This window comes from Carassius gibelio, chromosome B18 (assembly GCF_023724105.1).
Source record: "Carassius gibelio isolate Cgi1373 ecotype wild population from Czech Republic chromosome B18, carGib1.2-hapl.c, whole genome shotgun sequence".
Lineage (NCBI taxonomy): Eukaryota > Metazoa > Chordata > Actinopteri > Cypriniformes > Cyprinidae > Carassius > Carassius gibelio.
In genome coordinates this window covers 11,143,744-11,155,612 of record NC_068413.1, presented here as the reverse complement: position 1 = coordinate 11,155,612, position 11,869 = coordinate 11,143,744, and positions in this window count along the sequence as shown.

The window sequence follows — 11,869 nt, the reverse complement described above, 5'->3', positions numbered from 1 at the left end:
GGCGGACGGCAGGCGGGGCGGCTGGGGCAGTGTGGGAGTGGAGGAGGGATGAAAGTGAGCGGGGCAGTGAGAGGGCACCTGCACACAGAGCCTGGCCTGTGCCTCCAGCTCCAGCCTCAACTGCGTACCCTGACCGCGCAGTGAACTTCTATGTCAGCCACCATCACACGGTCGACGTGACCCTTCTCTCTCTCTCCCCACGTTTTTCTCTCTGTCGGTTTCGTTCATTCTCACTCACTGTCACTTTGTCTGTGTAAACGTGTGTGTGTGTGTGCATCTCACTTTTGAACTTGAATTTGAGCAGTTTCTACTGGAAAAAAGTCAAAATAGTTGTATTTTGGCACATTAGCTATAGGATAAAGATCATTGCATTAAATCTTTTAACATTAAAATACCATCAACTGCCAGAACTGATCTCTTTTAGCCATAAATCTGCATGTTACTTCACACACACACGTATGATCAACAATAAATAAATAGCTGTTGCTGTGCTGCCACTGTTTTACATTCTTCGATCATATACATGTGTTTTATTGTTTTCGACATAACATATTTGGTTTTCTGTGATGTAAGATTTTTTGTTGTGAATTATGATATACCTACATACCTGACTAACAGAGATGAGATTTTGTCTAAAAGTAATCTTGGAAGAACAATATCAGTTTGTATTGATTGAAAATTATAAATACATAACAGTATTGAGCGTTTATTAATATATAGCTATATAATTTACAGCTATTATTACAATATATATATATATATTTTTTTTTTTTTAAATAGAAGTTTACCTAGTCCTCTTATGCTCGCCAAGTCTGTATTTGTTTAATTAAAAATATAGTAAAAACAGCAATATTTTATAATGTAATTTATTCTTGTGTTAGCAAAGCCTAATTTTAAACAGCCATTCCTCCAGTCTGCAGTGTCACATGATCTTTCAGAAATCAGTCTAATATGATGATTTGGTGCTCAATAATATTTTCTTAAAACCGTGCTTGCTTACATTTTCGTGGAAACTGTAATTCATTTTTCAGGATTGTTTGATGAATATTAAGTTCAAAAGAATGGTATTTTATTTGAAATAGAAATGTTTTCAGTGCTATGCCCATTAAAAGATTTTACTGTCACTTCTGATCAATTTAATTTGTTGTTGCTAAATAAATCAATAAATATTACTGACCACAGACTTTGAATGTTAGTGTATATATGATTACAAATATTATATAAAATAATACTGGCCAACAGTCTTGTTAACGACTATGCTTATATCGGTAGCACTTTATTTTATAGTCCTGTTCCTCATATACATACTATGTACTTATTATAGTAATTACAATAACTATGTAATAACTAGGTACTAACCCTGAACCTACCCCTAAACCTAACCCTAGGCCATTTAGTTACCTTGTGTTACCAGAACTTTCTTAGATAAATACACTGTAAGTACACTATAAGTACATGTTAGTACACGTACTGTAAAATAAAGTGCAACCCTTATATATCATGTTGGAAATTTGCAATAGTAGAAATGATCGAAACTCTAATAGAACTGGCACAATGCTTCTTAATTTCTCCATTTAAGACTCATGGTTGTCACATAAGACTTCTGCATTGCCAATCGAAATGAACATTGAGAATCTTTGGCATAAATGAGTCAGTATCTATTTAATGTGAAGCAGATGAACACTGGCCAACATCTGTTAAGTTCCAACTGTAGGCTGATTTGCAGCTCTTTGAGCTCCGTGGGAATTTGATTAACCATAAAATGGTGCATTATGTCACTCCTATTAGGGCCATTTAGTGTTGCCAGAAGGTCAGCACAAAAAAAGACCTCATCTTCACTTTTATTGAGACATCTCAGCAAAAAGGGCTCTGTTTCAGAACAGCTGTATTCCAGGAGAGGCTCCATCACAATGAGCTTCTATGCACCCCCTTTCATCTCCCATTGCACGGCGGTCAGAGGAGCCTGTGATGTGCCCGGGCTCAGAAAAGAGAGGAATGTTGGCTCAAGCTAAAATCGTGTACTTTGTAGAGGAGAACTTTGATTTGTGTTGGATCGCTGATGCTTTGATAGTAATTTTGACATGAGTCATGATACGCCGTGGATATGAGAGCAGATTGATGGTGTTTGGCTCACAGTTGGTAGTGTTGGTAGGCTTTTTTTCAGTCGCATCTGGACATTTCTCATCCTTAAAAGTGAAAGCATCAATCAGACAGAGACAAATTATTGGGCTAGCAGGAAAAGCGCTCAGTGTGTGTAGTCCAATTAGATTATTGCTCTTCAAACATTTGTATGACCTCATGGCATTAATGGGAGATCGACAGTAATACCTCAATGACTTGCAACAATGCACCCTCAGGTACATCCAGTTGAGCTCGGCTGTAAATAACTATAATTTTACCTCAATCAGGGTCATGCACCAGCTCTCTCGGAGTGCCCATATGCAGTCCAGGCCTGCTTCTCAGGGAGCCCTTCATAATTAAGACCTCTCCTTTGGTCAGGCCTCCTTTGAGGACACATATCTTAAGCTGACCCTGCGCAAATGCAGTTGTAGCAAAGGTGACCCACTTGTAAATGAGGGTCGCGCTTCAGGTGGTGGGAGGTCACAGGGGTTGTGGCGGTTGGCTCTCTTTGTGCTCTGGGTCTTGGCCTCTTCTTCCACCCCCTCAGCAGAAATCTGTGTTCGATTGGGTTAGTGCCGATAACGTATGGAGCTGGAGGGCGCGCTGAGGGTCACCTCCGTAAACACGGAGATGTGAAAGGTGACAGGCAGCAAGAGCAGAGCCAATAGAGACCACTGAGCATCTGTCACATCAGCCAGACGAGACTGTTTGCTCAGCATTCATAGAGTAGATCATGTCTTAAAGATACTTGGATGTAGGTTACAGGGACTGGATCACACCATGACCTTATAAAAAAACATTTCAGCTGGTGTTTAATGCATGCCTTGTTGTTATATTTAACATTAATAGATACATAAATACCATTTTAAAGACCTTATGATATGACCTGAAGAGCACAGTTTACTTTCCTCTGCTGATGTATCTCCTGTTTTCTCTCCATATACTGTAACTAGTAGGTTTTCGTTAGGTGTTTCTTCAGCTTGAAAATGAAGGTAAATATCACTAGTGAACTGCATATTTTTATTGTGTGTGTCCTTTCCAGTTGAGCTGTCAAATAATGCATTGAAGTCAGTGAATGTTGTTAGTATTATATTATAGTGTGTGTGTATTAAAGATTCATAAAATGCTAGCTATGAAATTAACCTTAGCAAGGCAAATGAGTTGACCATTTCATTCCCAAGTGTGTAAAATGTAATGTCCACAACATATTCATGACCTCTAGAAAAAATTGCTAAGTAACAAACTTTTCCTATTGTTTCAACTGTTTGATATTGGGGGAAATTAAATAAACTAAAAGTGTGTTTTTAAGAAATTATATTATTTGTATTTATTTTTCTAAAACTACACATTAGCACACTGTTCAAATGTGTTAAATGATTTCAGTTTTTTTTTCAGTAAGGATGCATTAAATTGATAAAGTGACAGTAAAGACATTTATAAGGTTACAAAAGATTTGTAATAATTAGATAAGCATTATTTGAGAACAAAATCAGTTTTATCAGAATGATTTGTGACCCTGAAGACTGGAGTAGTGACTGCTGAAAATTCAACTTTGCCATCTCAGAAATACATTTCATTGTAATAAATATCATCTTAGAATAAAGTAAAATACAAAACAATTTAAAATGTAAAATTGTAATAAGATTTCACAATATTACTGTTTTAGCTGTATTCTCAAATAAATGCAGCCTTTTTCAGACTAAAACATTATAAAATCTTGAACCGTAGTGTACGTCAAAGGCGTGAATCATGATTTGTTTCTTGCTAGACTGCGGCAGGTGGTATTGGGGGAGGGACATTCTCATTGTAGAGAGCATTTGATTGGATGAATATCTGTATAGTGCAGGATGGGTCCTTTTTCTAAAAAGGTTTCAAATCTGCTAAACGTTGACTTTTAGGAGTACGCCAAGTAATGTAAATTACCAAAGCTAAAAGATACGTCTACAAGCATTTTCATTTAGGTTTAATCTTTTTACATTAGTTTTTTTTAAGCTATAATTTTTTTTCTATGGTACAACCACATGTAGGCCTGATATATAAATGTGTGTTTAGTTTGGTTCTAATCCTTCTTCCATATTTTGCTCTCTCTCCTGACTGCAGAGATCTTAAAGAGTGGAGGAGACCGGGGGGAAGTGTGAAAGTACTCCTGCATGGTCCCTCAGACTCTCATAGCAAAGCGTTAGAGCAAACAGCACTTAGGCCAAATCCCAAAGGCCGTGCCTAGTGCAGCCCAGCCCACATTAGCTCTAGCACAGCTCCCTGAAATGGACTCGGCTGAGCGGAATGAAGCCCATGAAGCAGCATGCACACCATGCCGAGGGCTTTATCAGGCACAGATCAATGGATGGCGGCATTCTCCTGGAGCTCCCGCGCTGCCAGGGCCAATACCGGGTCTTCTGGGAGTGGGGAACGAACGGGGGAAGCTGGGAGTCATTGATAGGCTTAGTCCATGTTTGTGTTTGTGTGTTTTCAGAGGCGTGTGTGTGTTCAGTGGTGTGTGTGTCTTGGCCACTTTAATCAGGTTTTTCCAACAGCAAACACATAGTGGTTAGTGAAGCGTTGTGGGGCGGAGGAGCTTTTCTCTGGGGAACAAAAGATAGGGAGATGGCGTAGGAGGGTGGGTGCGGCCCACTCTGCAAGCTCGGTTCAGCTGGCCGGCTCCAGAGCCCCCTGCCCTTCCAGCTGTAAAACTGGCTGACAGCGAAACACTAAAGTCCCATACTCTTAGAAGGGTACACACTCAACTGCAGCATTACCAGGCCTGATTGCCCCCTTAAGCAAGCAAGCCTTTTTCCCAAACCTCAACCGTTATCACACATATGGAGATTACACATGAATAAACAGCCCACGGTTGTGTTTGTTGTAAAACACAGTGAACTATGTCTTCTAAGAAGTTAAAAGATTGTTTTTTTGCTGTTTTTGACAAATACCATAAGATCATGTTTGCATTTCACAGTTGTAAAGTTTGCTATTCACAGCTATTTATAAAGTTTTGGAGGACTGCAAAATTAAAGTATGAAAAGTTCAGTGGCACTCTACATACAAATTAAAATAAAAATGCAAATTAAGCAACGTCACACTATTCCCAATTTAAAAATAAAAATAAAACCTATGCCATAATTTATTTAGCATACATTTATTTCATACTTAAACTTTTATGCAATTCTTCAAGTCCATTAACCTATTTTATTTCACAAAATAAATGTATATTAAATACTTATTTTTATTAATTCACCCAAAAATGGAAATTCTATTAGTATTCGTAATATAAAAGAAGAAATTAAAAAAATAATGTTTATTTGGACACACAATGAAATTCAATGGGGTTTTCTAATCAGGGTTATTATCATTAACTAAAACTAAAATGACAATTTACTTACTTAACTCAATATCTTATTCAACTAATAATAAAATCTAATAATAAGAACTAATTCAATATATTAATAAAAACTACAATAGTATATCAGTAATAATAAAATAACACTGGTTTAAACATTATATTGTGTTCCAGAAGAAAATAAAAAGGCATAAATGATTTTAGTTTTTGGGGTGAACTGTCCCTATAAACAAAATCGACAGTGTGATGCTTTTATACAACAGTTCATTCTTAAATATATAAGTATTACGGATCACTCTTTTGCCAATCAGTTCAGAGTATTTTAGTGTTCATTAGATAATGTTTCTTTGATAATCTTTCACGATATAGATCCACAATACCCAAAGACATGCTGTATAGATTGTTGTTTAATAAACAGTTGATATTAAAATAAAATAAAAATCTTATAATTACTTATACCACATTGTTATACTATAGAAGTGTCACTGTGTTCCAAAATGCAAATATTTACTTGTAAAGAAAATCAATTGACCTAGTAATGAGAAATTAACTCTTAAAATTGCCTGTTCGAATTGAAATGATCAAGTTAAAAGTCAGAGCATAAACATGCCATTAACCTTCCCTGTGTTTGTTTCGTCCTTTTTGGGTGCTCTTATAAGCATCAGGCTTCCTCTGTGCCCAGCGGAGTTTCTGACTTAATCAGAAATTGAATGAAAATATCTTCGGGAGCACCTAGCCTTGAGAATTAGCACCGTGGATGAAGGATTCGCAACAAAAGAAGAACTGATTGGAGAAGGGATGTGGCCTTACGAATCATCCTAAATGTATGAAATTGGCTAATGTCAAGGCCACGGCACGAGCGGCCCGATGCTCAGAGCGGGCGAACGCGCAGGTGGTGCCAAGCAAAACAGTCAAGGCCCCGCCATCTTGTTTACATGATTCTCAGGTCTCTCCTTTCATCACGGCGGCTGGCGCTCCTCCTGCAGGAGCTCAGAGAGATTGAGAGAACGAGAGAGATTGCAACTTTGGCCCTATTGTTTAACAGCGGAGGACACTGAAAATGATTCTGAAGAGCAGAAGACACACGGCGGCTCCGTAACCTTTAACTGCACTTCCTTAGCTGAATCTCATCCAATTAGACCACTGTATATTTTCCCTAATAGCGGCTGATGAGGCAGGGCGTATGAGCCAGCACGCCCGGCCCCGCGTTGCTATGCAGCGAGATGGCTGCTTAGCAGCAGAGGAGCGCTGGGGGATAAGTGAGCAGAGAGCTTTAATTTGATAGGGTTAGAATCCTGCAGGCTCCAGGGTCGCAGGTCATCAGGAGCTCGTCTCACACTGAATATGAAGAAATCAGAAGTAAATTGCTTACATCTGCTGCTGGTGGTTGGGGCCGGCTGTGATTGGCTCCTGGAGGTGGATGCCATCTCGCATGGGCTAGGCAAGGGGGCCTGGGTGTAAAGAAAGCTTGTAATTGGAGTAATTCAGCATTAATAGATGTTAAAAACACTACGAAGAGCCAAGCCTGTTTGAAATGCTTCGAGATCTGTAGCATGTTTGTTCCTGCCTTTTTAATTCTCTCGTGTTGTCACTTTGTGCCATGACTACTGATGATAGCAAGCTCGAGGCAGTGCTGGCAGCGCAAGGTGATGTGAAGGTCACCTGTCACGCACAGCAGCTAAAGAACTGTAACATTTACATGATTATTCTTTGCTCTGTATTTATCATGGTAACGTGAAGCTGTGTTTATGTGGAAATTACTTCGCTAATATTGTGGGGGTTACAGTACTCGAATGGGATATATCATTAAAGCTGTTAAAAATAGTTAATTGTTAATTGAAATGGTGCTGAAATCAAATAGAATGTGAAAAACGTAAACAAAATTGATAAATGTTGCCTATTTACTAAACCCTAATAAAAATGACAAAAGAACATAAAACTGCTATAAATAATTCTAATTAAAAGGATAAACTGATGTAATGAAAAGCTTTAAATATGTAATACAGTATGAATAATACTAAAATAACCGTAACACTGATATGTAATAAATCATATTACAGTTTCCATTACATAAACAGCCTTATATGTCCTATGAACTATAATTATAATGTATTTATAGAGAGCGAGCGAGTGAGTTGTGTGTGTGTGTGTGTGTGTGTGTGTGTGTGTGTATGTATGTATGTGTATATATATATATATATATATGTGTATATATATATATATATATATATATATATATATATATATATATATATATATATATATATATATATATATATATATATACACATACATACATACATACATACACACACATGAACACACACACACACACACACAAACTTTTTCCCCTGTATACACCAGCTTTAACACTTCCCTGGACTCATGTCACTGCTGTAAAGCCGTCTCTGCAGCCCTGTCATTGGGACTGTGTCCAATGGAAAATTAGACTGACTGTGAATTATCGCAAATGTTCTGGCAAATGACACTCCATTTGAAGGTCTTTGTCACCAATTATGTGTCTATTAAAAAACAGTCAATCAGTCAATGTGTAAATAGCTAGCTCTCAGAGGGCTCACTCGCTGACAGGAGGCTGTCGATAGTCTATCTGATATGATTTGGCCGTTAAGAAACTAGGGACTCGCCTTAATTGTGGCTTCAAGTCTCCCGACAAACTACATCTATTCCTACTCTTGCGGCTGATGGATTTAGCGAACACTTACAGAGGGCTGTAATGTCGCCTGCGTGTAAAACATTCAAATCCTGCACGGTTTGCTGTTGCCACGCTACTTTTCCTGTAAGTGTTTGAAGTTTACGTAACCCCAAAAGCTTGGTTGAGAGGGTAGAGCCCCTCACGACCCCCAGCTTCCACCACACCCCTTAACAGTCTACTGAACAGCTCCGACATGTAACTAAACAAAAACACTAATTGGATGTCTGGCTGACTAATTTGATTTCCGAAAGAGCTGAAACCGAAACCCTGTTAGCTCCTTTCGATGACAGACGCTAATATTATGTTCTCACGCTGTAACTGCAGTTTTAGTGGGTATCCTTTCCCCAATCAAAACAACCGCTGCTTACCATTATTGCATTATGTTACCATTTTGAAATAAATGACTGCGTTCTGGTTCAGGCTAGTCGCTGTAGCTTAGACAGACCCATTAGAGTCATTGTGCTTGTCTGTCTCAGGTGTCTCAGTCACTTGAGATAATTATCTGGATAGACATATCGGTGAAGTGTTACAGTAGTTGTATTTATATGACTGGATCAAATCTGTTCATTCCTTGTCATAATGCAGTTGGACGTGATGGGCCCTATTTATAAATTCTGGCGATTATTTGTTGTATTTTTAGCATACATCCTGCTTCCGCAACAACTGTCAACAGTTTCAAGGAGGACAGGCATAGAGCGCGAAAATAAAGACGAGAAAATAGGTCTAATGGTGGCTTCGGCTTTCAAGTTTCCCCCTGGTACAGAGACTTCAGCTTTCACTGTCATCTTATAAATTTGAAAATTTACATACAGCGCAGATATTATTCTGCCTTTCCACAAGCTCTCTGTTTGGAAATCTTATGAGACTAAACACATTTTTTTTACCGCCGCCGATCAAGATGAAAGATCTTCAGTACAGCATTTGTATGCTTCAGTCACTAATGGTTGATTTTTTTGATGTTTGATTTTGGCGGATGGAAGTAAATCAAGATTTACGCCTTCTTAGCTCACTTAAATTGGCCATTATGGAGCCTCATTCTTTGGAAGAAAATGCTATTTTAAAGACCATGTGGACGGATAAAGTCCCGTACTTTCGTTGCGGCGCTGTATTGACAGGTGGATATAAATATTCCCTGGGGACGAGCTTTCAAAGAAAAACAGATTAAATAAACGAGTCGCATACCTCAAAGTGAAGCTACCTTTTTGACACTACTTTGTAAGCATGATCTGCACCAAATATTCATCAAGACACAGATGATACAAATCCCTCAGAAGATAAGCACTTTCCTCAAAACTCTGCTAAAAGGATTTTACTAATGCTTTGGTCCTTCCCATCTGTTTGGATGGAAATCTTAGACTCGAAAGGTTCATCGCTTCAATTAGTAATTATATAACGTCTGATGCAATATTTCTTGTAACCTCCTTGCTAATGTTTAAAAAAGAACGAACAAGGGTTGTGCGTTTCTTCGAGCTGTAGCTCTGCTATGTTTAAGCGTCGGGACACGGTAATAGGAATATCTAGAGGTCAGTCAGGGTTAGTCAGGCTTCCTCTACAGGAAATGAGCTTTTGGTGTGCTGTGTTCCCAACGTAATGAGCAACGCCCCAGTGTTTAATCTTTGCTAATATTGTTATAATAACTGGATGAATTATTAAAAACAAGCAAATATATGACTACATAATCCTAAGACCACCAGTGTGCGAAGGGCTGTGTGAATGCTGTGCAGTCGTGTGTGTGTGTCTGTGTGTGTGTGTGTGTGACTTGAGCTTACTGCAGACTGTGATTATTTATATGGAGGTCTAATAGTGCAAACACATAGCAGCAGAGCTAGCTGTATTATTATAGTTATTTTTGTTAAATTACCAAATTTAGGGGTTATCTAAAAATGTAAACTTTAACACAGTTATTTTCCTTTAATTGTTTATACCCACATGCTATGATTTGATTGTGTGATGGATATACTTTTGAAGGTCATCATTGTTTATTTCATATTAGAGCCGTCAATATCAAGTTTCAAATCGCAAATCCATTTCCCATATTGTGTCCGTATTGTTTATATCCAGCACGACTGTGAGGGCAAAACTGTCCCCGGCTCGAGATGTTTCGCGAGTCAGCAAAAGCTAACGCTGATGTCTGTAATAGCCCGGCTTTGCTCTGAATTTCCATGATAAAGGTGGACACAAAGATGGAAAAAGGGGAGGAAGAATAGTCGCAGAAATGAAGAGGCCCTTTTCGATCCGCATAATATTTCCTTTCGTGAGCATGAAGCTCAGCGTTGGACACACTTTAATGTCGAAATCACAAATGAGCAAATGCAAGTGTTTTGTCAATAGCTTGTAAATAGTTATTCATATGATGCTAATTTTACCCGGTCATTTCCATCACGTCATTCTACGCTGGAAAATTGCAATTAAGTTTGAATAGATAAAAAAGGAAAGAAGCACCAGACATGCCAACTGCTCTGCATTTCAAGGCTTGATTGGACTAGCAGCTAGTCAGTATGCTGCAGTGGGTTTCATCGCTGTTAATTGATCCTTTTTTTAATTAATGTGGAAAGAGGAAGGCCGTATCTCTGTCCTGTCTGCTTGTCCTCTCATAACAGAATCAAACTCCAGCTCACGGAGTTGTAAGCTGTGGCTTGTAGGCAGGTGGACTATTTTTGGTGTGCTGCTTTGCAAAACCATCCATATGTGTGCTGGAGATTGTCTGGGTTCATTAACCAGGCCGTTTTCATTTGCAAGCTTTTGCCTTGTGATTCACATAAGGGTGCGTGGGATATTACACAGAGTTCTTTTCTTTCTGATACCTTTATTTCATTTTTCCCAGGCTTTTACATCCTTCCACTCAAAAAGGCATATGTGAATATCAAATTACCTCCTGTTCAAAATCTAGTCATTTGCTTTTACTGTATCATGTCCTTTGAAAACTAGTAATACATTATTTAAAACCAATCGCGAATGCACACTTTAACAATTTGAGTGGCAGAGAATCTCAAGGTTACGTCATGTAAATTACTTTAGTTATAATTAAGACTAAATCATAATTTTAAATCCTTTTTTTCATCAGTTGACTATACATTATTTGCTCATGCATCCCTCGGGCTGTGGTAGTCGAATGCATTTCTTCTAAATCATTTTCTGAAGGGAAAAAAAAGATACATTTAATAGAATCTTTTGCTTTAACTTGCCATTTTTGACCACAATCATCTTGATCAATTCAGAGGTGTGAAGCAACATTTTAACATGACTCTCCATACAAAAAAAGCTCAACTTAATTTCTATGATTGCAGTAAAAGTTACTAAAAGAGGATTAGCTGTACCCCCCCCACCCCCACCCCCTCGGCAGACGATGAAAAAATAATGAGGAATGGCAGCTGAAGACTGAACATGTACGTATCTGTTTCTGTCTAATTAAATCTGTGAAGGAGGCTCAGACTTGCTTCTGCCATGTGGTGCAGACATGCTTGCAGCTCTTTTTGTGGTGGCATACTGCCACCTATGGGCTTAAAAATAAAAATGGCTGGAGTCCCAACAGAAGGGGGTTATTATTGCCTTGACTTACGGAAATAAATGTTTCATAAATATGAAATGTAGAATTATACATTCAAAAACTGCCAAATACTATCACAGATTTTTAGAGGGAATTTCCCTTACATGCATGTGCATGAATTAATATAGTTTAGTTCAAATTTTAGTGGAAT